Source organism: Pogona vitticeps, chromosome 5 (assembly GCF_051106095.1).
Source record: "Pogona vitticeps strain Pit_001003342236 chromosome 5, PviZW2.1, whole genome shotgun sequence".
In the NCBI taxonomy this organism is placed as follows: Eukaryota; Metazoa; Chordata; class Lepidosauria; order Squamata; family Agamidae; genus Pogona; species Pogona vitticeps.
In genome coordinates, this window is record NC_135787.1 from 39574326 (window position 1) to 39601326 (window position 27001).

General features: G+C 40.9%; 1 protein-coding gene and 1 long non-coding RNA gene across 2 annotated transcripts in view; both read right to left on the reverse strand.

Annotated features, from left to right (window-relative positions):
* MAML3 (mastermind like transcriptional coactivator 3) overlaps positions 1-27001 on the reverse strand; it is a 344514-nt gene that overhangs the window by 212842 nt on the left and 104671 nt on the right. The gene's annotated exons all lie outside the window — the stretch shown is intronic.
* LOC144589622 (uncharacterized) lies at positions 6973-18016 on the reverse strand. The gene is made up of 2 exons (XR_013545859.1): positions 17950-18016; positions 6973-16349 (listed from the first exon to the last, which is right to left on the reverse strand). It is a non-coding gene; the product is annotated as an uncharacterized LOC144589622 (long non-coding RNA).

Below are 27001 nucleotides of genomic sequence, written 5' to 3' on the forward strand. Positions count from 1 at the left end.
GGCAGAGCTAAATACAGCTGATCTGCTGACAAGCAGAACAGGGGGGCTGCAGTTTGCTTGTCTGACTTTGAGTTGCCCTTGAAACAAGCATGTAAATATACCTGAATATGGAATCATAACACTATGCATGATTAAGTACTTACCTACCTTCTGGATTGTTTCTTACCTTATCTGATTATGTCACCTAGATAAGAGCCTTGTGGCGCAGTGGTTAAATAGCTGTACTGCAGCCAAAACTGTGCTCATGACTTGGGGTTCAATCCCAAGTAGCCGGCTCAGGGTTGACTCAGCCTTCTATCCTTCTGAGGTTGGTAAAATGAGTACCCAGCTTGTGTGAGGGGAGATGTTGAGCCTGCACAATTAACTTGTAAACCGCCCAGAGAATGCTTGAAGCGCTATGGGGCGGTATATAAGCAGGAGACTTTTTTATGCATAACAATCTTATCTTGGGAAGCCTTCATATGTGCATGTTCTGTGGCTGTGAGGTGCACTTTTAAAAGCACAATGTCAGGTAATGTTGAAAAACTAGCCTAGGATCAATTAACAGGAGCTGGGTGGGGCAGACTGGCTGGTAGCTAGTTTCTTAATCCTTGTACTCTATGAGTTGTTGCTAGTTTCTTTTGGGTTTCATTAAAACATCTGCCCTTCCTTCAATTTGTATCTTCCCCTTTTATGACTTCCTGTATTCTTGCAATACCATTAATTGCCATCAACATCATCATTCTCTCCCATTGGACTTAACTGACCAACAAATGTACAGCAAAATGGCTTTGAACAAGGCCAAGAGAAAAGGCAAAACAAAATAATGCAGGAGGCATTGTTGGGGAACTGGGGGGTGAGGGTTAAAAAGGTGGCCACCATTCAAAACAGTGATGTCTCTATGGCAATATGCTAAAGAGCCAAAGAATGCAACACTAGGCAAAAGCCCCCCCCCCGCTCCCCAAATGCTCTTTGGCGCAGAATCCACAAAGTGCATCTTCCAATAAACAGTACAAAGAAAAGGGGGGAAGATGGCAGAGGCTGGAGAACTGCTGAAAAGAGGCTGAGAGAGAGAGAGAGAGGGAGGGAGGGAGGGAGGGAGGGAGAGAGAGAGAGAGACGGCAGCTGAGTCAGCCGCAGACAGCAGGCTCTGAGCTCTTTAGCTGAGTAAATGAGGGGCTGCAGGAGGGTTCTCCCTGGGCCCTGGCGGTGATTGATTCCGCTAATGACAGGGCTTTGTGACTTTTCACTAGCTAGTAATAGCTGCTTGAATGGGCAGAGGAAGGAGCTTGCTGTGCGAATAAATGAGTAATGATCTGCTGCAAAAGCCCTTCCCTCCCTTCTTCTCTCCCTTTCTCCCCCCCCCCCCCTCGGCTTGATTCAGGACAATGCCGGCTCTGGGTTTCTCTTTGCTCAAGATGGTTTTACACATCGAGGCCATCGCGATGACTGCGTGTTTAAAGATATTCTTTTCCCTAAGGAATAATAAACCTGCTCGCTCAGGCATCCATTAATGGGCTGGCCCTAAAGACGTGCGGATGAACAAACACAAATACACAGAAACATCGACAAAGGCTGGCAACTTAAAACAGTTAATAACCCAAACTCCTTTAATTTAATTTTATTTTAACTGTTCCACAAAGTACAGGATGGACAGAGGGGTTTTGTTTTTTTTAAAAAAATCCTTCTTACCTATGTCTCTTATTTATTTTATGCAGCACTTAAAACATTACTTTTTCCATCTGTAACTCAGAAATTTATAAAAGTAACTTTTCCAAGCTGTGATTACGAACGAGTGCATATTTTGCATAGTTTTGTGCTTATATGCCCTTCCTCACTTTCAAAGCATCTGATATGGCTGTCCAGATTTCTGTTTCCAAAAGAAAAGAAAAACAGAACTTTGGCGTGAAGTGAGAAGTTATGTTTGAAGCTGTGCGCTTGGGAGGCAGAAAATTCAGATCACAGATCAACCCTTCTCACTCCAGACATGGCCACATTCATCCAGATTTATTTGACCCCCAATGTCTATTCCACATAAACAGAGGAAGTGAGCTTCATTCTTTGATCCTCTTAAAACACCTTGCCTGTGGCACCATCAAAGCCTGCATTTCACTTCATTTTAAATTATAATGCTATACAAAGAGAAGGGATGTCTAGAGAAGAATTGTGTTGCAATTGCTTACTGAGCATTGTATGGAAATGGCTTAACAACTTCTCTTTCAATTGGTTTCAAATGTCAAAACCTGGAGAACAAATACTGTAAATGGTATTACACTTTAGAAAAACCCTGTAACAATCTGCTGAGATTAATACCCAAGCCATTGGACAGCAGATTATATTCTATAAATTGGCTCTCCTGTTAATTAGTTGTTCTCTTGACTAAAAACACTGAGAGCTGACAGCTACTCTTTCTTTCTGCTTAGCAATATAAAGTGATACAAGTGTAAAAACAAATGTACAGGTACTGTATTCAGGGCAGATAAAGTGATCTCAATGACAGCTATGTGGGCTAGTTTAGCAAACATTCCACAGACAATCCCACAGGTCCCTTTTTCATTGAAGTGAAAGTGATAATTAAAAATCTTGAAATCACATTAATATAGATTGCATACAGATTTCCAAATGACCACAATGTTCTTGGATTTTTTTTTCCATCAAAAGGTATGGGGAGAGAAATGACAGTATCTGCTGCACCAGGGGCTAGTAATGTTCGTTATCTCAGATTTTAGAGCAAGTGGCCTTACAGGTAATTATTGATCCCAAGCTGTATAGTTGATTGTGCAACACTCCGACACAAATAAAGAAAAGAAAGACTATGGGCTCTTTTCAGAACTCCAAAATCTTACTTTTTATGGACTATGATTTGGGAAAAGGTAGGCCAAATGAACCAGAGAATGAGAACTGTGGATTGAAACTTGATATGTTATTAGAGAAGAATGCAGAAATACCATTCCTGGAGTAAAAAAGAAAAGCAAAACTTAGATGGATGGCAGAAAAAAACACCTTAAATTGTCAAGGATAGGTGTGAAGCAAAAATAAAAGGTGACAGAAATAGGGTTACAACCCTGAATGCAACTTTTCAGTGACTGTCAGGTAGAGACAAACGGAATTACTGAAGCAACCAGTATAAAGAAACAGAGGAGGATAACAGAAGGGGAAAAACAAAAGATCTCTTCCAGAAAATCCAAGAAATTAATGGGAAATTTAAGGACGCATTTTATCCCCTTATCTGTTCAATATGTACACAGAGCATATAACACAGAAAGCCAGACTAGATTCAGATGAAGGAGGAATGAAAGTTGTTGGAAGAAGCCTCAGTGAGCAGATGAAACAATTTCACTGGCAGAAAGCAGCAATGACTTGAAACAACTTTAAGTGAAAGTAAAAGAAGATAGTGCCAAAGCAGGATTGCAGCTGAATGTTAACTGCTGAGCAGGGCTGTTGAGGACAGGACATGTTGGAGATCTCTTATTCACAGCGGCGCTATAGGTTGGAGGCAACTTAATGGCACGTAACAATAACAATATCCTGAATCTTAAAGTTAGCAATGTGCATTAGATGTTCACTTGTACTGAACATCAATATGGGCAACAGTTAAACACTTCTCATAAGGAAACCAAGGATAGAAACACTTTTTAAAAAAATCAATTTTCTTTTCAAATGCATGACAGTGCTACACAAAGGAATAAAACGTTATTCTTAATGGGTCAGATCCAGACTTAGTTATATTTGGAGCAGACGCACTGAAATCAATAATAATTAAATTAGTAATTATTAACTTGGGTCTACTGTTCAGTTTTAGTGGGTCTGCTCTTCAGTTTCATTAAGTTTGGAACTATAATAATCTAAGAACTGCAGAGCTGGAAGAGAGTCCATGGATCATCAAGTCCAGCCTGTCCAGGAGGCACAGTGGGGGAACTGAACTCCCACTGAGCTATCCAGCAGCAAATATATCTGCTTCTTGGAGATTAACCATCAGTCAGTGTAGATGGGCTCTCTGTGCCTTACAGCTGCAGAAAGATTGATGTTGTAACACTGGAAAGATAGATGCCCACCATCAGTAATACAGTGGATATAAGATCTTACAACACTGTCAACATATGAATGTATGGCATGCAAATGGCAACTTCATGGATATATTTGTTGATATTTGGAAATCATTCATAGAAGTTTATGTGTACAGTGGTGCCTCGCAAGACGAAAATAATTCGTTCCGCAAGTCATGTCGTCTTGCGAAATTTTCGTCTTGCAAGTCGCGGTTTCCCATAGGAATGCATTGAAATTTAATTAATGTGTTCTTATGGGTCAAAAATTATGAAAAGTTCACTTACCAGGTAGGGAGCTAGGGAAGCACCATCGAAGGACTGGTGGGGGCCCCCCTTGCCATGATCGCTGGCTTCGGAGGCCTTCGGAGGCTTCCCTTGCACCATCGGAGGACTGGGCGGGGTTTCCCCCACCCGACGATTGCCGCTTTCAGAGGCCTCCTGGGGCTTACCCAGCACCATTTTTGAATTTCCTGCCATTCCCCCCTGCCTTTTTCCATTCACAGGCTTGCCCAGAACCATCAGAGGACTGACGGGGAACCTCTGAAAGCGGCAATTGCCACGAGGGGGACCTCCACCAGTCCTCCAATGGTGCTGGGCAAGCCTCCGAAGGCTTTCCCAACACCATCGGAGGACTGGTGGGGGTACCCCGCAACCGTGATCGCGGCGATCACGAGGTCCCCCGACAGTCCTCCGATGGTGCTGGGGAAGTCTTTGGAGGCCTCTGAAAGCGGCGATCGCCATGTGGGGGGAACCCCACCCAGTCCTATGGGAAATTGCGCTTCACAAGATGAAAATATCTTTGTCTTGCAAGTCACCTAAAAACTCGCAAGACGCTTTTGTATTCTGAGTTTTTCGTTGTGCGAGGCATTCGTCTTGCAAGGTACCACTGTAGATACTTTTCTGCTTTGTTTTGCTCTGTTTTCCTTTTTCTTTGCTTCTCCCTTTTTCCTTTTTATTTTTCTTTGCTTTTGCAATATTATAATTTTGTGCTTAGACTTGTTGTATCTCCATTTTAGCTACTCTTTGTTTTAACCAGTTAATAATTTTTTTAAAATCAAAATGGATCTAGCCCAATGGACACAGATATAGCAAAATGAACAATACATCAGGAGCAAAATAAATTTTCATTAATTTTACCTTAAATATCCTGCAACTAATTGTCTCCTTAATCAGTCTTCATGCAGACTGCCAAAAAATCTGCTACCATATCATATGTATATTGTTTTAAATGCTAAGGCAGGCTGATTTCATAACAAATCAAACAACTTCACACAACACACAGTTAAACCATGGAATTTGCCATGCCACAAAATGTAGTAATAATTACCAGACTGGAGCATTTTGAAAGGTGATTACAGAAACTCATTGAGGAGAGGGCTACTGATAGCTACTAGTCATAGACTAGAAATATATTAGTTACGCTGGATTAAGTAAAGTTGTGTCAACTGCAGTACCAACTGCCACTAGTTTTAAGGAGTTATTGCTTGTATCCCTCATGATACACCAGCTTATTTGACTGATACACTGGTCCCCAGATGTTCTTGGACTACCAGCTCCCAGAAATCCTAGCCAACACAGCTAGTTGTGAAGGCTTTGGGGAGTTTTAGATCAAGAATATCTGGAGACCCAAAGTTAGGAAACACTGGACTAATGTGTGATGAGGGATATACTGTAAGCGGCAATTTGTTAACTAGTGGCAATTCATTGCTTAAATCAGGGGTCTCAAACTCAATTTACCTGGGGGCCGCTGGAGGCAGAGTCTAGGTGAGGCTGGGCTGCATCAGATTTTCCGCCAAGCGGAGCAAGAGCCCAAGGAAGCCGCCCAGGAGTTTCCTTAGCCTGGCTGGGGCTTGGAGGAGGAGGAGGAGGAAGGGGAGGAGGGGCGCACGAGCCCTCCTCGCCGGCCACGACACCCTCCGGCTCCTTCTTCACTACCACCACCACCACCAGGATGAAGAAGCAGAGAAGGGAGGGAGCGCTGACGACCGCCTAGCCGGCGGGGGGGGGGATGACATAATTTTTTTTAAAAACCCTCACAGAATTGCCTTGCCAAAGGAGAAAATTTCCCATTGGTACCCGCAAAATTAAACAGAACGGGGCACCCCACCAAAGGTGCTTGCGGGTGGGTGTGCACGCGTGCACGCGCGCACACACACACACACACAGAGACAGAGGTCCGGCAAACTTCCTCTGAGGGCCCCCCTCAAAAAAAGGCGCAGCAGCTACCTCCACCACAACAGAGGAGCAAACTTTGCGAGGCGAGCCCAGGCAGCCTCCAGAGCCGAGGCGGCTGAAGCAAGACGAAGAGGAGGAGGAAGCACCGCCGGGTGCTGAGGCGGCCGCTGGCTGGGCTGGTGCTGGGGGTGCAGAGAGAGAAAGAGAGCCACAGAGCCGCTTCCCTCGAAGAAGTGGTGACGGTAGCTGCTGTTGGAGGCGCTCTTCAAGGACAGGCTGGGAGCGAGCTCTGTTCTCAAGCATAGCTCAGTGGCCCAGGTGCTTGGGGGAAAAGAGCCATCAGTGCACCTCACTCACCAGCTCTCCCCCAAGACAGCGCCTCTTGCACCCTCCATCAGGAACTGCAGCCTGTCAGCCAACAGGCTGGCTGGCAGGCTGCAGTTCTGGCTGGAGGGTGCAAGAGGCGCTGTCTTGGGGGAGAGCCAGCGAGCAAGGCGAGGCACTTTTTTTGACTCTGGATAGCAGAGGACGTGTGGGCGCTTCAGGGGGCAGGCAAGGCGGGGGGCACAAATTATCATCCGGCAGGCCGCAAATGGCCCCTGGGCCACATGTTTGAGACCCCTGGCTTAAATTCATGTCTTTGCACTTACACTGGTGTAACTAACTATAGTGGTGCCTTGCATTATGATGTTAATTCGTTCCAGCGAAATCGCTGTGGAACGAAAATGTCATAATGCGAAAATAAAAAGCCCATTGAAACGCATTGAAACCCCTTTCTTTCTTTCTTTCTTTCTTTCTTTCTTTCTTTCTTTCTTTCTTTCTTTAATACCCCGCCCATCTGGTCTTCCGACCACTCTAGGCGGCTTCCAATACATAGATAATAATGTACAGATATACGCAAAAAATTACAATATGAGCTAATAAATTAGAAATTATTCAAGCTAATAAATTAGAAAGTATTCAATGCATTCCAATGGGCTGGAAACTCACCGTCCAGCGAAGATCCTCCACAGGGCGGCCATTTTCGGTGCCTGTGCAGCGAGGAATCCGTCCCAGAAAACAGTGGGGAGCCTTTTTATTTACCCGGTGGCCATTTTGAAACCGCCAATCAGCTGTCCGAAAATCATCGTTTTGTGAAGAATTGGTTCCCGAAGCAGGGAACCGATCATCGCAAAGCGAAAAACCCCTATTCAGACCATTGTTTTGCGATCGCAAAAACGTCGCCGTAATGCATCGTAATGCGGAGCAATCGTAAAGCGGGGCACGACTGTAATACAATTCTGGAGAATGTATTTCTATAATACCGCCAGTATCAAAGACATTACAAGTCTGAATACCAATTATGAAACAACAAAATAGAACAGTACTATCATGATCATGTCCTGCTTGTAGGCTTCCTATAGGCACCTACTTCATCACTGGGAAAACAGATGGCTGGAACAGATATTCTTTTTCAAGAAACATTTTACAGTGGTCAAAAAACTGGCAATTAACAGAGGAAAATGAATGCCTCTGAACATTATCCATGATGTCTGAATTGCTATGGCAGACCAAGATGAGGCCTGAACAATAAAGACACTTTCCAAAGTGGAAAAAAAGCACAAGTGTCATCTAATCACTGTAAAATAATTTACCTGCATGTGCATATATTCATTCAAGATAAACCACAAACTGGCTACTGTCTATTGAGATGCTTTGAAAATGAATATATGTACGGTTCTGTGATTGTTTTCTTGGGGTTTTTTTTCTGTTCATCACTATTATTTTTTTTAAACTGATTAGCCCTGAGAGTCCTGATTAGTCCCATCACAAAAATCTGAATTGCAAACATCACAGAGATGCTTTGTCTTAATCAACATACCTTGCATATTGCAGTTAATACCAACAAGCTCAGTGTGTTGGAGGACAATGTAACGTTAAACAAACAACAGCCCTCAGATACCCTAGAATCTTCTTGGAGAGATTTATGAACTCTGAAATGGCCTAGAGATGTCCTCCAAGAAATATATTTAATTTATCCAGGATGGATTGTTCATCCAGTGATCTCAATACAGAGTGGCTAACTCTATGCATCAAGTAGCCAATTTCAGTTTGCCTAGTGGGATTAGATACCAATGAGATAATTGATAAACAGGAGAATATACAACCTTACCAAACTGTATACCATTTCCAGTGAGCTTTCAGTCCAATAATAAGAGCAATGCCCAAATCCAGTTAAAATTTTGCCAAAGCTTTTTGGTATATACAGGAAGAAGAGTTTGGAAAAGTTCTTTTTTGGAATATAATCCCCCCCCCCCCGTTACCCCAAAAAACTAATGTTTCTCACATCCGGCCTTACAAAGTAGTGCCTGCAAAGAGAAACTTAATTCAAATACTGTAACAGAATGGTTAACCTTTTAGAGATCATTGTGTGGAAACACAAACTTTTTGATATACAATCAAGGCATGATTAAAATATTCACATCACAATATAATGGCTGGTTAGTATTTTCATCTCTTAAAGAAGTCCCAACTTTTTTCTTTACATTTCTTTTTTTAAAGGAAAATTAAGGAAAGCAATTAGCCTGTGTTAATAGGCAGAAAATGGGGCATCAGAAGCTACTTTTCTTACAAAATTAAGTAGTAGCATATGTGCTGGGCAAGTTGCAGCACCTCCCAAGGGACATCTTCCCCATATGTTAACCAGGTATTTAAAGGATGTGCTCTAGAAAATGCCATTTGTTTCAGAGAAGCTTGCCATTACTAGTTCTTTACAATTTTGTTTTTCTAAGCTGGGACTATTTTGAGGTGAAATGAACAGCCGTGATTATTTATCTTTTTAGTTAATGCTACAAAACACTCAAAATGCGGACTGATCCTTTTTCTTTTTCCCTCCTGCCTACTCCATATTATCTGTCTATCACAGTCAACAGTCAAATCCAGAAGTCTAATTAATAGGTCCGTGGGCTGGAGTCTGATTTTCCTGGAGGCTGATAATTCAGTTCCTCAATGTGCTTCTCAGGAGAGCAGCCAGCCTGTGAAGACTTGGGTAAGCCACATGGACACAGAACACTACCAGAAGGAAGAGCCTGTAAATTACCTCAGCACACTTTACACCTAGAAAGACCTAGAATGGTCAACATAACTCTGAATCAACTTGACAGCACATCATTATTATTACAATTATTTCCTGCAAGGGAGGCATGTACCAAGAAGAAAATGGACAGTTCTCAACAACTTTATCCACCTCACAATAATGTTTTGATTCTTTGAAAACATAGAAGATGTAATTATTTTGAGGAAAATAAATTTTGTTTCCAGAAAACCTTGTTCTAACTTCTGAAGTACATCTGGGAAAATTCAAAATGTGGGTCATAATAACAAAGGGTGCCCCTCCTTTGCCACTCACTGAGCTTATTTTAAGCATTAAAATATTCTTCTACAGAAACTACTAATTAAAGTAGGCCTGTTAATTACATAAAGTCACTGTGTGCTGTTCAATTTAACCATATTTTGAAGTCTGAAGTACTTAAATTTTATTTCTTTTTATTATTATTATTATTTCATAAGAATATCTTGGGAAAAATCAAATATATCTTTTTCAAAAGGAGATGTGAAATTTAAAATGTTTGCAATGCAAACCTTTGGAGATGAGGAGGGAGGAATCAGAAATAAAATAGTCTAATTCTATGCACTTAGAAGTAAGACTCAATAAGTACAACGTGGATTACTCCCAAGAAAACTTTTGGATGAATCAGCAAAATGATTCAGCATAATAAAAGCTGAAACTAAGCTGGGGCAGGGCTGTTTTCGAAAGTGTTTCTTCTTGAAGTATGTGACCATTTTCACATATTTTCAGTCTAATCACTATTACAACACTACAACAAACAAATATAAATTCAAGTTCAGGGTGCAGGTCTACTTTTACAGACAGCCGACATTTTAACTCAATGGCATGCAAAGACTCAGTAACTGACTAATAAAGTCTTAGCTGAAGTATTTGGCTAGCTATAAAGACGTCTTTGTTGCTGACAAATGAGGCTGCTAGTTATTTCATACTTATTAGCTATTTGTTTAACACAGATTCTTTTCAGAACTCTGTCTCACTGATTAGAATAAAATGTTCACCTACTAGAGATGCAAAACTGCCGACTTAAAATGCCAAAGGGTATAGTCTGTAGAAGCCATCAAATGTAATTCTTATGATCTAAAAGCTCTGAAAATCATATTGACACAGTTGCTGTAATATTTTTACATAATCATGATGAACATTTCCTTGTCTCTGAATTTTCCTGTTACTCCATGAGAAATAATTTATGTCAAGTGTGAATTTTAACAGAGGAAATTACTTAAAATTTTGGTTGGTTGGTTCTTGGAATTTAGTGGTATTAGATCTTGAGTTGGGAGTCAAAAGTGGTTGTATGGTATTTAAGGAGCTCTCTTTATACATTTATTCAATTCTAAAAAATGACTGGTTTATGAATGTGGGATATTGTGCTTCTGTATCCACGATCCAAAACACCAGGAAATTACCTGATATCGCTGCACAATATTGTCCCTGCGTAACCAGCACAGAAAAAAGATGCCAAGCTTTCTATAGCCAACGGTAGCCTGAATGATGACAACAATGGCAGCAGTCAAGATGGCTTACAGTAGTGGTCCCCAACCTTGGGCCTCCAGGTGTTCTTGGATACAACTCCCAGAAGTTTTCATCACCACCTCTGCTGGCCAGGATTTCTGGGAGCTGAAGTCCAAGAACATCTGGAGGCCCAAGGTTGGGGACCACTGGCTTACAGGATACCTTCTTCTGCTTAGCTACCATGCACAAAGTAAACCAGGTAAGGGAATATCCCAGAAGCTGATTCCTTTTTTTCATCAGTTAACCACATATCACCCAAACAAAAAAACAATACAGTGATGCCTCGCAAGACAAAAATAATTCGTTGCACAAGTCATTTCGTATTGTGAAGTATGGTTTCCCATAGGAATGCATTGAAATTTAATTAATGTGTTCCTATTCATCTTCCAAAGCACGGCCATAGAAAAATTTACCTTGTGAGTCACCAAACCAATTGCAAAACGCTTTTGTCTTGCGAGTTTTTCATTGTGCGAGGCATTCGTCTTGTGAGGCATCACTGTAATCAGGGCTGGGGTTTTTTTGGACAAGTGTGAATGGTCTGCAAACTGGGTCTTGACTGACAGGGTCAAAAGTTCAGATAGCCTTGGACCTGGACCTGAGTTCCCCTTTGAAAACTTGTGTCAGGAGCCTGGTCTCAGAAATCCTTATTAAACGATATCAAGGTTTAGGACCTCAATATCTGGCAAAGCACCTTCTCTCACCCAGTTCTGCCAAAGTCACTTGTTCCAGCCAGGTTGGGCAGCTGAGTGGCCTAACGCCGAGGGAGGTCCAGAAGGAGAGAAAGAGCAACCGTACCTTCTCGGCAGTGGCCCCTCGCCTTTAGAACAACTTGCCAGTGGAGGTCCGCCTGGCTCCCTCTCTGGGTGTTTTCAGGAATAAACTTAAAACCTGGCTATTTGGGCAGGCTTTCCCTCCTGCCATAACTTCATTTCTTATACTTCGCCATCCTGGACCTATAATATATGTTTTTATTGTTTTTAAATTTGTAAACCGCCCAGAGTAGAACTTTGGTCTAGATGGGTAGGATAGAAAACAAACAAACAAACAAACAAACAAACAAATAAATAAATAAAAGCACTCAGGGATGAGACAAACACAATTGCTCTGTGCTTTAGTAAAGCAAAAATATTTTGAATATGCCTTAGAAAATTGTATACTATTTCCCTGGAGATACTTAGAAAAACGTCTCTTCCTAAAGGACTGTCAATCCATCACTTTCTTTAAAGCAAGACTTTTTTTGACTCTTCTGACCGTTTCCATGACCTTTCACTACACTACAAACATCTCCCTTCATGGTCTACAAAGCTGCAACAATATATCTACTTTGCAATACTTTTGCTGATAAGCCTGTTCCACACATGCTCAGTCTTAACAAAATTGTTGTTTCTCCCATTTGAAAGGCCTTATTTGGGAGATAAATATTTCAGCCCCTGCAACCTGGATTCTTTACAAATAAAAAAAACAGGTGGAACATTCTCTTTCAAAATAGACAAGACTGGTATTTTCCATTTGTATGAGGCATTTTAAATTTGGGGATATTTAGAGTTGCTTGTTTCTACATTTGGGGCAGTTTTACTTTTAAAAAATCATAACTCAAAAAACCTCTGCCCACACTTCTTCAAATTTGGCACAGAACAATACCAAACTGACTACTACATCTTTGCCAGATTTGTTGCTGATATGAACCCCAGTTTCAAAGTCATAATTTTTTGTTTGGAATGATCCCATTTTTAGAATTGTAGAATATTGACTTTTTTTCTGCTGCACAATAACATAGCTGCACTACCATGCAACTATAATAATGTGATCCTGACTTTTTGTTATTTGTTTCTTGCAGCTACCATATAATCATCCCTTTAATACTGCAATTCTGTCTTGCCAAAAAAAGCACAACTTTTTTTTAACTGTCATACATTTTTAATAATAGTATGCTTTTTGTGTAACTTGTTTTCAAACCATTTTGGCCAATACTTTTACCTCCAACAACATTTAATATTATTATAGTTGAAAGACAGTAGGTTTTTTTTTTTCATCCAGTTTTCCTTGTTGGTAGTATCTTTGAGACAGAATGATGGGAAAATACAAAAAGTAAATAAAATTTGAAGGATTACAAATTGCCTTTAAAGATTTATCTAGATGTCAGATTGGCAATCCATAAAGATCATCTCTTGCATAAACCCACAGATCTGTGCTTGATTTGTTTCCCATTATAGAGAATACAGCAGCAATACAGTAATTACTAAAATAATTTTTGCAACATTTTCAAAGAGGTGACAAGGTTAGTCTGTCTCAGAATAACCTTAACCAGATTTGTTTCAGTGTATGCTTTTGTAGATTACAGCGCATTTCCTCTAACACAACATGACTTGAATAGTTCAACAATTACCAGTTTATTAAAAACTTGGGAAGAGTTGGATGGATGTTGTTCTGGTGTATGCAAAAAAAAAAAAGCTTATGACAAAAATGTCCTCTATTTGACCATTCTTGTTCATAGGTGCAGTTCAGGCCTTATGGCATGGTCGAAGAATATGCATCCATGTACAACTGTTTCTGTATTAGCCAGCAGCCTCCTGTCCTTTTTTCTTAAGAGCTGGACACAACATGGGCCTCCCTTGTGTCTGCTGCAGGGCTTACAAGGGAAGCAGCTGTGTTATAACCATCTGCAGAAGTGACAAAATATAAGTACAATGGCCTCTTGACAGTGTAATGTTTGGGAAGTCCTGGGGGAGGTGCTGAACGTTGAAGAATGACAAAAACTGAGCCAAAATTTCTCATAGTTTTTTTTAATACAAATATGTTGAGAGTTTTCTTGTTCTTGCACCTCTAAAAATAAAGGGATATTTTGTAAATTTCTCTCACCAACATCTGCCAAATGTATCCACCATTTTCTTAGTGGCTGCCTCCCTGCTGCCACCACAGTGCCCCAGAATAACATTGGAAAAGACAGCACTGTGGGGGGGAAGAAAATTGGTGGCCAGGGTGTCAGGACAGTTGCTGCTGCTGTTAGCGCTTTTAGTTGTGCTGCAAAGCAAACACCAAAATTTAGAAGTCCTTTGGGGAAAAAGAACAAACATGTGCTGCAGCCACTGCCACTAGCAAGATCCACCTCTAAGGTACAGCTGGAGAACTTCTCCGTCCCCTGCTGAAATTCTGTAAAATGGCTTCCTCCAATTTCTTTCCTCACAAGGGTGGATAATTTTCACAGATAAATACAGTTAATTTTCTTACCTGGTTCTGGTTGCACAGCCAGCACAGACACCACTTAATTTTCCCCAATAACCATGTTCTGCCAAGAGGTGTGGTGCCTGCCATAGTTACCTAGGAATCCTCTTGAATCTCTGTTTGAAATCTTACTCCTCTCACAGGTCAGAAGGTCTCTGTCTGCTGCAATAACCTTTTGTAGGTTTTTATATATACTTGTGTGCAGATTTTTATCTGCATTTGTTTTAATCTTGCAAGACACCTTGAGAACATGTTTTGAGGCAAAAATAGGATATCAGTGTAAGAAATAAAATAAAAATTGGTGCCATGTATATTTCTGCACAGTATCTCTGGTCTACTTTGTAAATTATATATACTTTGTGGCCTGCAGGATCTACGTAGTTTTGATATAATTTTAGTGCCTATTACAAAAAATACAGAGTTCGGGAAAGTTCTTCTCCCCAGCCCCCCACTCCCCAGCCCCCCACCCCACTGGGAAATTTGGAGAGTTGTAGTAAAAACTAGTGATTTTTGTAGCTCTGAAACATACACATCTATATCATAGATCATTTCTCTCTCTCTTTAAAAACCCCATGTCTCTACTGATAAAGGAGAAGGTCAGATTAATTTGTGTCAGTAATGCAACACAATTATATTTGTGTTTATTTGGAAGTAAGTTGCACTAAATTCAGTTTGAAGTGAGTATGCATAAGACTGCAGCTTCAGGCACAAAATAATAATAGGCACAGCCCACAGACAGACACGAAAGAAAGAAAGAAAGAAAGAAAGAAAGAAAGAAAGAAAGAAAGAAAGAAAGAAAGAAAGAAAGAAAGAAAGAAAGAAAGAAAGAAAGAAAGAAAGAAAGAAAGAAAGAAGTTTTTAATCGTAAACATCATCCTTTAATATTAAAGATTCTGCTTCCAGCCAACTGGCCCTCCCTACTGGCCTTTGGGAGTATAATGAAGGGTCAAAGTCAGGCAATCTATTCCAGGCAGGAAATGCCTTGGTGATCTCTAGACAAATGACAAGTGGCAGGAGAAATGGCAAACACTCAGAATATCCACTACTGTACTTCCTTTATGTGGGCAATGTCAGCAGCAGGAAGTGGAGCCCTGTTTCAAGACCAGGATATGCCACAGATGCAAAGTTGAATCAGGTGAACCATTCAAATCCAAGGATGGATTTTCTCATCATAATAAATTGCTGTGAGACATTCCTGTTGTGTCAGTATTGGGTGTTAACTCAGTCTTGTATGGACAAAAATCTCACTAACATTACAAAGACAAAAACTGCTAGAACTGGTTTAGACTTTCAGATAATGTGGTCTCTTCTGTGGGGTGGGGAGAAATTCCTGGGAAATCTGGAGCTGGTTGTGTCCCTCTGTTTCCCATTCCAGTGCAGGCTCTCAAGTCTCTCCAGTCAAAGTCTAAAATGCAAACCATATACACTGACCTTGCCAGCTCAATATTTTATGACTGTCCATTGACCTTAATCAACTGGGTGTTAGAATATGTGTTGCTGCTATAGGTGCGTGGATCAACAAATCTGCTACTAGTTTCAGACTTACTATGAGCATGTGTTGACCATGGGAACTAGCATGATGAATACCTGCATCACATGTAGCTATTATAATTGTTTTAAATTATGTTATCATTGATTATATTACTTCATGTATGTTATACAGTACTTGGAATGCCTTGTTAGCTGCATGAAACAAGATGGAAAATAAGTTCTTAAAATTGCATTGAACATTTGAAAATCTCAGCCTGGAGGGATCCAAAGATGGCTCAGCCTTGATTCATGGCAGAACCACTACTGAGGAGAGATCTGTAAGGAGAATGGACTAAAGAAACTGGAAGAGCATGGATAGAGTTCCTACTCCAGTCCTCTGAAGATGCCGGCCACAGAGACTGGCGAAACGTCAGGAAGAACAACCTTCAGAACATGGCCAAAGAGCCCAAAAAACCCACAACAACAAAACTGGAAGTTTCTTTGGAAATACCTTATATTGTTTCAAGAAAATTATTTTGCACTTACAACACAGGAGGGCAATCATACAACTGCAAGCTATTTCTGTGGGCTCTACCCCTTTTGAAGCAGAAATATTTTTGCAAAATGCCAAACAAGGAATCAAATGAGTAATATCTCCAGATGCCCCCGGAGCACTGGAGGCCTTGTAGAAAACAAGGCAAAACCAAAAGAAAACAAACACCCACAAGCAAGAAAACCTTTTATTCTTCTTTTTGAGATTTCCAGTGTCGCCAGAAAGGGCAAGGGGTGCAAGTGACTCTTGGGGCTCCAGAATGTTTGGAGAATGACTCCACTCTTGCCTACAGGAATTACATTTTAATCAGAAGTTGGAAATAAATTAATAAAATTAATGCACTAGGACATTAAAATCACTACCTTTTTCCTAAAAAGAACCAACTTATCTAATGTTCTACAAATAAGTATTAGTATTCTACTTATCCACCTCAATACAAATTTCTTATTAATATCATTACTTACACTGCCACTGTGTGTCCACAATGATCCTAGAAAGTGAAGCATACATACATCTCCCCATGAGAACTAACTCTACACAGGTTGCTTCTGCCAACATCTCTAACCAACAGAGATAATGGGCAGGGTTTCTGTGAGCTCTACCCCAACATCTGAGGAACAACTGGGAACTACCAATTTCCAAAGAACTAGTGATTCTTTGGGCATTTTCAAATGCACTACTTTAACAGAATGCTTCAGGAACTTTATCTGAAAGTATAGTCTTAATAGCTCCCTACAGCTTTACTCTTCCACAGGATCTAAAAGTCACAGTGACCAGTTCATAGCACACCCAGTTCTATATGCGAAACATGTCCACTGCTATTGAGTCACAATCACTTCCTACACAATGGACAAAAATGAGAAAGCTGTTTTTTTTTAACTACAGCTCACACAATACTGCAGCCAGCATGGCTATTAGTCATGCTGATTGAGATACCGTATTTGCCGGCATATAAGATGACTTTTTGGCCTAAAAAACATGCCTCCAAGTGGGGGGGTCGTCTTATACGCCAGGTGCATTTCAATTGGGCCAGGAAGGAGCCACCGCCATTGAGTGACGCGGGGCAGCGCTGGCCGGGGAGGAAGGCAGGTGGGCAGGCAGGCAGTCGGTCTGGACGGAGGGAGGGAAGTGGAGCTAGCCATGCCTGAGTGGCCAGAGCCCGCCGCCGGGCTGCCTGCCGCCCCGCTGAGCCAGCTATCTGCTCACCCACCCACCACCTGGCCGTCGCTTCCCCTCTTCCTGCTCCTCCTCCTCCTCCGCTGCCGCCGCCTGCCTGGCCACTTCCCCTCCTCCTCGCCCTCCTCCTTGGCAGCCATGAACTTCCAGGGCGGGCCCGGGTAGAGCCCCGGGCAGCCACCGCCAGCACCGCAGCAGAGCCTTCCACTCTATATTTTGAGTGAAAATGTTGGGGGGGGGTCATCTTATACGCCCAGTCGTCTTGTACACCGGCAAATACGGTAGTTTGCTGGCTAGTCCAGAAAAGTATCATTCCCCATTTCTGACTATGGAGCCATGCTTGCTCACACTCACAGTTTGACCAGACATTTTGAAAGCAATGGGATACATAAGAAGTGGTTAAAACATGATATAGTGGTCTGTCTGTTGGACTAGGACTCTGGGTTCAAGTTCCTACTTGCCCATGAAGCTTGCTAGGTGGCCTTGTTGCTGCTCACATTTTCTCGGCCTGATCTATCTTACAGGTTTGTTTTCAAGATAGAGTTGAATGGGAAGAAGAGGTATGTATGCCACCTTGAACTCAGTGGGGGAAGGGTTAAAGAAATGTAATAAGCAAACATTGATTATGTTATTTCACATACATTATACTTGGAATGCTTTGTTAGCTGCATGAATCTAGCTGGAAAATAGATTGTTATAATTGCATTCACCTTTTTAAAATCCCAGACGGGAGGGTTCCAAAGACAGCTCAGCCTTCATTCATGGTAGAATCACCACTTAGAGAAGACAAAAAGTAAACAAAGTCCTTTGAACAGATGACAGCTATTCTGTGCATGTGATTTTGATTACTAGTGAGGTTCCTGACAAAGTTGAAAGTGCTAGTTTTATCTATAAAGCCCCCAACAGTTGGAGACCTGGATACCTGAAGCATATCCTGTTACTATGTTTTTGTCTGGTCTTTCCTAATACAGTACTCTGCTCAGCATTAGAGGCCCTTCTTGGCAAGGTAGGTGCCTCTAAAGCAGTGGTCCCCAACCTTGGGCCTCCACATGTTCTTGGACTTCAACTTCCTGAAATCTTGGCCAGCAGAGGTGGTGGTAAAGGCTTCTGGGAATTGTAGTCAAGAACATATGGAGGCCCAAAGTTGGGGACCACTGCTCTAAAGAGAAGGGCCATCACCATCATCTTAGAATTACAGAGCTGGAAGGGACCCTATGGATCATCAAGTCCAGCCCCTGTCAAGGAAGTACAATAGATAACTGAACTCCCAATCTCTGGCTCCACAGCTAGAGACCTAAACCACTGAGCCATTAGGAACATCCGCTCTTGCGCAACACTGTTCCAACTGGCATCCTATCACAACTCAAACCTGATTACTTTCAGGCACCTGATTAAATTTTGTCTGGTCATGAAGGACTTCAGCAGAGTTGTTCAACTTGTTACATATTTAACCTCATGAGACACAGTTGTCCCATATCAGCTATTATGAAACTGGGAGAAAAACATAAGCTGTGAATTTCCATGTGCCTATGCATAAGGCAAAGTTTATGCTTCAGACTTTCATCACAATCCTAAATATGTTTACTCACATGGCTCATTACATCAAATGAAAATTTAGATGGCACCAACCTCTAGAAATAAATGTACTGCTGAGTATTAGGAAAATAAACGGCAGTACCTCCTGGCCTCATTTTCTTCCCTTATTCTGAAAGCGTAAAGTTTTTTTTCTTTCTTTTGGGGGAACACCACATTCTCCTCCTCCTTTTTATGGGAAATTCACAGCCATGCCTCACAGCAGAGTGGGTGGGGGACAGGGACGATTGCCTCAGATGGCTAGTTATGGCTCCAGTAAATATTCTTAAGTCTGCAGCATTGATCTTCTGCTCAGAATCTTGCAAAGTACACAGTGTTTCAAACAATTTCACTGTTGTTCTCATACTTCTGAAGAAGTATTTACAGACAAAATATCTGTAGACAAAATTCTGCACACAGCAGTATGGTTTCTCATAGTGCAGTGTTAAGCAACTAAAAAACCAAGCCAGTTCAGTGGCATCTGTTGTCTGGCATCTGTTGTCATTACAGGATTCTTTCTGCTACCACCTACAACACATATTTAGATACCACACACCTGTATGTTTTCCAGTATGTCACAAAAATTTAGCTTCCATATGTTCAGAACCGCCCCCCCCCCCAAGTATAATATACAGTATTCTAACCATTAAGTAGGAAGTTGGCTTCCTAGATGCCAAATCAGACAGATTTAGATAATCATCAGCAATGAATACAAAAGGAAAATAATATATTAGTCAGTTAGATCATAAAACTGCTTTCCATGTTCCTGCAACCCAAAGAGAAAGTCTCTGAACTGGTATCAACTCTGTGGTTTTTCATGCTGACTTCACAGCTCCTAAAAAAATGATTCTAAATTAAAACAGAAATTTAGCAGCTACAATATGAAGATTAATTGTTAGTTAGGTTTAAAATCTGAGTCACCTGTCTGCAGAATATGGGAACAACCCTCAAATGTGGTGCCAACTTCACTGAAACTTAGGGTGTGACTACACAGCAGGGAACATACAATACAACCCACTGTGATTCGCCCCCACAGAGATCAGATTTCCCCTGGGTGAAAGGACTGCAGCCATCTAGACCCATTTGTAGGACTCAGGAGGGGCAAAAGCAGAGATTTCCCAACAGTAGAAGCTGTCTTCAAGTGCTAATAATTATTGAGAGGCAATTTCCTCCTTTCTCTATCTCTTCCAATCTAAGTGCCCTGGTGAAAACCTGTTACAACGCTGAGTTGAAACGTTTTTTAAAAAACAGTTTGAAGACTAGGGGCACAAGGCTGAGGGAAACTGAGACCCCATCAGCACCCCTTTGCATTGGATTAGGTGATCAGACTGGCAGAAAGTGGACAGAAGCTGTGTCAATGTGATTGGAGCAAATTTATGTCATGTAACAGATGCTCCTATATTTCCATTCTTTCTATACTTTCCTCTTTCAAGTGAGTTCCTCCCTCCATTCCATAACAAACTTCATTCAGCCTAATTAGAAATCTTCACAGTATCTCTCTTCAGCTTGTTCCTGAAGGTAAAGACCTGATTTTTTTTCTGCGATTACATATTCCTCACAATATCTACTCCATTCAACAATGATCACACGCACCATCTCTACACTATCAGACATTCAGTGGGTAGCGAGAGAAATGATACACATCTAGTTAGATTTTTAATAACAACATGGGCTGACTGTATTTTGATTACACACTGATTTAATCACACATGTACTTCGCTGATTTATTGCATATTCCTTTTATGCTCTTATATTATTGTTAGAATGAAGATTGGATATTTCGGTTCACCTCAACCTCTTTGGTTGAGTTGTCGTGCATGAGAGGTTACAATCTTGTCACCTGGGTTTGGGGGAGAAGTACCAGCTTTACGATAGGCACCTGCAGGGACCAAAAATTTCATCCCAAATTTACTCTGTGTTAACCATGATGAAGTATGATGAGGGTGCAACATCAGCAACAACTGAAGGATCACATTCCCCACATTCCTCCTTTAGCATACTGTTCAGATCATGATCTGTAGATGAGAAGCAGCAACATTTGCACTGATCTTGAAGGATAGGATTTACTCTGGAAAGGAAAGGGTCTTTTGAAGGTGGGACAGTTTTATTCTCTGTAATTGCTCTAGGATGAAATCAAGAAAGGAGCTGAGGATGCTTTAGATAGGAAACAGCTTCCCCCCTCCCATATAAACAGCATGTGTGACATACATGGACACAGGACAAAAAGAGCCCCAATTCTGATTATGTCTTTTATCTAACCCTCTGATGGTTTATTTTTTTTAAAAAAAAAATCAACCAAGTGCTCAAGAGATATTTTTGTCTTTAAAAAAAGAGCCCAAATAAATGAGCTGCTTCTTTTTAGACTGGCTGGTTTTCCTTGGGCTTCTCTTCATAAGCCCACCTGCCTATTCCTGTAGCAGACCCCTGCAGTGAAGCTCACTCCCTTTCATCTCCTTCGAAAGGGAACTAACAAGAAATACATGTGCCATGTCTGGGGGAATCACCCAGACATCTCTGTGTTATTCACATAGCTTCCTACTATCCTGACACTCTTTGCCCTTCCAAGAGAAAAGTGTAAAGGTCCTGCCACACCATCCTTCCTGCTGGCTTTCATGTACGTCTCTACAGTGATGCCTGCAGACAAGGCTCATGCAGGGCTTGTACCACACTTCCACTCTATTATACTTTCATATTCTGTATAGCGTGTACACTGTGTACTACAGAGGCTACTGCATACAATACTATGCTGCTCTTCATCTTCATTAGTCAATGAAGATCTCATCACCGGTAAAATCTGAAAGACTAAGGCTGGAGTCCTAATGCCTCCTTACCTAGAAGTGAACCATGCTGAACTCAACTCGGTTTTTTATTTGCCTGGCTCGTATATTTACCACTGCAGCATAACTAACACAGGAACACTGAGCAAAGGGAGCAGAAGAGTGACAAGTTTCAGTTGATTAATGAGATCTACTGACTTTAAAAGGTGCCCCCAATTGATCAGAGAGCAGATAATTAAAATGTAAAGTTATTTTTTAAATTAAACTACTTATAACATCTACAGATGGCAAGCACTATCTTACTAAGAGGCATTCCTTACTATACTTGAGGGAAGAAGGAATGTCTCTTCTGAGGTGATCTCTGCTGGGAAATTTCTGTCCATTATCTAAAAGGATAGAATAATATACATTTCTTCCTTTAAGGCAGGGATGGATGATCTCTGGAGGCCCAGAGGACACATGTGCACACGTGGGTGCATCCATGTGCACATGAGCATGCACACACAAAAATCTTTGAGGGCTGTACATGCTCCCACAACCCAGTGTCCCCCCCCATCTTACCAAAATAGTGTGTTTCTTTAAAAAACTGAAACAAAACTCCTTTTGTTCTTTAGTATCAATTTTTTAAAATTAAATTTCGGATGTGTGTGGGAGGTGCTAGTAGGCCCTCAAAACAGGGAGTACTGCCCTCCATGAACCCAGAAAGCACACAGGACTGTCTCAGCCAAAAAAAAAAAAAAATTGAAGCTGAAAGTATAGGAGTGCCCACCAGATGAAATCTTTTGGAAAACAAACATTACTTGGCAGTGTGGGGTCTCAGGAGTCTGGAATATGGTGCCTGATGCCACTCTGGATGTTTGAAATATCTCTCATTCAGATTTTCACCCAACTCTTTCTGAAGTCTGGCTGCTGCCTTCTCTTTTTTGAAAAAGGGCCATGGCATCTTTGGTGAAGTGGGTGTGTTTTGTTTTCATATAGTTATATGTTCAGTCCTTGTTATCACCAGTTAGAAAGATCAAGCAGAGATTTTGGGTCATTCCTACCAGTTAGAATAGACAGTCAATAGTATGATTTTTTAGTATAAAGTATCTTCCTACAGCTTTAGTACAGGAGCCTGCACTTACCGGCTGACACTTGTATGGTGCTTTCTTTTCATCTCCTCTCCTTGTCTCAATTCAACATGACTGTAAAAGCAGGCCTCCCAGCTTCCAGATATACCTTCATATGTTCATCATTCCCCCTCTATTTCCTTCTCTATTGCTAGATGCTTTAAAGACATTTAACCTAGTTCTCTATGCACACACACCCAAAACTTTGCTTACAGCAGGCAAAATGTGCATTTGCCTGACAGCCTGACATAAATATCCAACCAACCAGCAAATAAACACGGGCACACTCCTAGCTACAATCTCCCTGTGCATAGCTTTTGAACAAACAAAGCAAGAACTGGCCACAAGACAAAGGAAGAATTTGTTCTATTCAGTGAATTTGCAGCTCAACGACATGGAAGCTGATGGGAAGCATCCAGTTTTCCATTTAAGTTTCTTGTTCTAATAGTACTAGTGTTTCACTGGATCTTTGTCAGCAGAGATTACCTGTTCCCAAGTGCTTCTTCTCTATTATAGTTAATGAGGAAAACTCCATGGAAATTAAAAGACTGGGAAAGAGCAATTTAGGCAGTAAAAATTAAAAAGCAAGATATGACTTGTCAGCTGTGTTATAGTTTGTCAACAGCCCAGAAACAATTGTAGCATGTAAGTGGGGTTCACTGTACAAGTTTCCAAAATATACCAAAGCTGCAGAATACCTGGCCCCCTTTCCTATATTATACAGAATAAATATAGCTTGGACTCCAGATATACAGTCAACAGGAAACTGCAATCAAATATACATGACTAACAGCAGTTTTCATGTGCCCTATGACAGCAAAACCCACCTTACACACTATTGGCAAACCATAGCAGCATAACATCAATAAGATAAAGGACACTACAATTCTGACATCCTAAAGTGTTGCTCTGAACCACTTCTTTAAAATTTTAAATAGCAATGCTACATAGCTGCTAAATGGAGTCAAAAAGAAGAGGCAGATGGATGAGCCGAATTGGGTGAATTTGGCTTATGAAGTGACTACCTAATAATACTAGATGCGGAAAATTAAAGTGGTACCTCGCAAGACGATTACCCCGCAAAACATTTTTTTCGCTAGACGTTGACTTTTTGCGATCACTATAGCGATTCACAAAATGGTTTTTCCTATGAGGAATTTCACTGGACAATGATTTGGTCCGTGCTTCACAGACCGTTTTTTCGCAAGACGATGATTCTTACAGCTGATCGGCAGCTTTGCAAAATGGCTTCCCTATGGGCGATCTTCGCAAAACAGGTGTTTTCTGGACTGATGCTTCACAAGACAGCGATTTAAACAGCTGATCAGCACTTTGCAAAATGGCTTCCCAAATGGGCAATTTTCGCTGGACGATGACTATTTCCCCCCATCGGAACGCATTAAACGGGTTTCAATGCATCCCAATGGGGAAACGCTTTTTGCTAGATGATGTTTTCACAAGATAACGATTTCAATGGAATGGATTAACATCGTCTAGCGAGGCACCACTGTACCTGTATACACAGCAAACACCTCACTGTTGTCATAAACAGTGAATTGGTGTGATCTGCATATACAGTCTGTTCAGATTAGAACCTGGAAAAGTTACTTTTTAATATTACAATTCCCAGAATCTTCCAGCTGATATGACAAGTAAGTCACACTGGCTGGAGCTTCTAGAAGATGCAATAATAATAATAAAAACTTTTCCAAGATCTGTTTCAGATTATCTCTTAGATTCTAAATGGCAGACCTTTTCTTGCATTGACCAGGTATATGCAATGGAGAGATGACTTCTCTATGCAACAGGCACTACACCTGCCATTCTGAATGTTCAGATTTAAATGATCTTTGTCTTCTTCAAGGGCTTTGGAACTATAACTGGAATGGTATTTCACAAGGCCTGGTCTCTGCAGATCTGTTCAATACTTTCCAAAACAACTGCATTAGTAGTTCAGGGTATGACTCTTTCTCTCCATTTAATTAAAAGTTCAAATAAATGTATAAAATTACAGCCCTTGAAAGAGTTCTTAAATTCATCTTAGGTCAAGAAAAAAGAATTAAGGAAAACAGCACATACACTATTATTTTACTGCTGGGATTTATTCCATGCAAACCATCCTAATTAGATAGCACATTTTCCAAAATCCTGATTCTTAACACGATTACTTTGTGGCCTTATAGGGAAAAAGTGCTTTCAAAAGTCTGTTTATCTGTCTGCAACTTCCAGAATCCCATGTAGTACCCACACTAGCTAGGATGATTCTGGGAGTAAAAAAAAATTCCTTTCTTTCTCTGAAGAGGAGGGATATTTGCACCTACAAACCTTTGCCATACTTAGAATGTGATCATACAGGAAAATAAGTAGTTTAGGTATCTGGCCGCAGAGACCAATTCCCCACTGCACCTCCTGGGAGAAGAGCCAGTATGTGTAGTCATGGGTAAGTTTCACAGTCCCCGGGCACCCCCAGAAAAAGGGAATGTAAACCACGTCTGTCTACTCTATGCTTAAAAAATCTTGGAATGGGTCACTGTAAGTCAGAATTGACATGATGGCATTTAATTTTTGCATTGGAGGCAGATATACTTACTGTCTATGCCTGGACAAGTTGGCTTGGTTGCTATCACAAGGTTTCTATGTAAAATATAGGAGAAAATTATTTTATGCAAATGATTATCAGATTTCTTATAAATAAAGCCTCTTTTGATTAGCAAAGGGGGCAATTCTCATTCTAAATCCATCCTTAGTCTGTGTTTTCTTTCAGTTTCTTATATAGCATAGAAATGTAAATACAGTATTGTTATCGCTAGATGTAGAGAGAAAAAGGCTGCACAAAGTTTATTAGAGTATATTGCTAGGATTTTAAACATACCATATCTTACACACACAGTAATGAGTTTTGTTCTAACTGCTTTTAGGAATTCAATTTCACTGTCCGGTAAAGCAATTATTAGCTATTTCAACAGAAGGAGAAGTATAAAATGACACAGAAGGCATCTTTATCATTACATTTGAAAATAAAAAAAAAGTATGGTCTTAAACCAGGTCACTACAAACAAGGAAAACTACATTTTTTGAAAATAAGGCTGAAGGTATAGAATAACTACATACTGGAGGATATGACTGGGGTTAGGTATTAGGGATCTAATTTTTAAAAATACTGTAGGGGAGAATGGAACATTTTAGAAGTCTCCCCCCCCCCCCCGCCGCCCCCAACTAGCGACATCACGTATTGTTCACGTTTCAGGACTTTTGGGGGAAAATTCACAGAAGTGGTGTCTGCACAAACAACTTGCACTTTATGCACAAATCTTGCATTGGGGGGGCATGTTCTGTACAAAATGCAGGGTTTTAAAAATCAAAGGTTTTTTGTTCTCAAAAATGCAAGCTTTTCTACGCAAAAAACACAGAAGAACTGTTTTTGTTTTTGCTTTGTTTTGTTTTGGTAATGCTGCTGTCCAACCACCACCATCACCACCAAGCTTTGGCCCTTTTGCTCATAAACAAGAGGAAGATATCTTGCTGTACTTGTCAATTTTTTCAGTGGGGCATTTCCAGGTATTAAACAACAGTATCTAAGAAAATCTGCAAGTATTAGTTACGCTAGGGGTAGTTGTAGCTTTTTTCAATCTAAGAAGCTATGCTCATTTTATTAGAAGCCTTCCACAGCCTGAAATGTGATTTAAAAATACATATATAAGTAAGGACTACAGCATTTAAAAATTGGTCTGATTAGAAACTGCAGGCTGTTCCTAATTAACGGTGCAGTGTTTTCATAAATACAAATACTTATTTCATTATGTACGTCTGTATCCTGTCTTTTCTCCAATGAGCTCATGGAGGTATATACAGCGCTCCTTTTCCTGACATTATCCTAAAAACCACTCTGAGAGTGACTGGCTCATTCAGTAGCTTCCAGGGCTTAGTGGGGACATGGATCTCTCAACTCCTATTCCAACCTTCTTATCCCTAAATCACAATGTCACTGGTAATAACAACTCCGTTTGGTATCATTAATGGACTGGATGAGGGTGAATAAACTGAAACTTAATCCAGACAAGACAGAAGTGCTCCTGGTCAGTTGAAAGGCAGATCAAGGAATAGGGATGTATCTGGTACTGGATGGGATTACACTCCCATTGAACAAACAGGTGTACACCTTGGGGGTGCTCCTGGATTGATCCCTGAACCTGGATGCCCAGGTCTCGGTGGTGGCCAGAAGTGTGTTTGCACAACTAAAACTAGTGTGCCAGCTACATCAATTTCTTGAGAGTTCTGATCTGGCCACTGTGACACATGCCCTA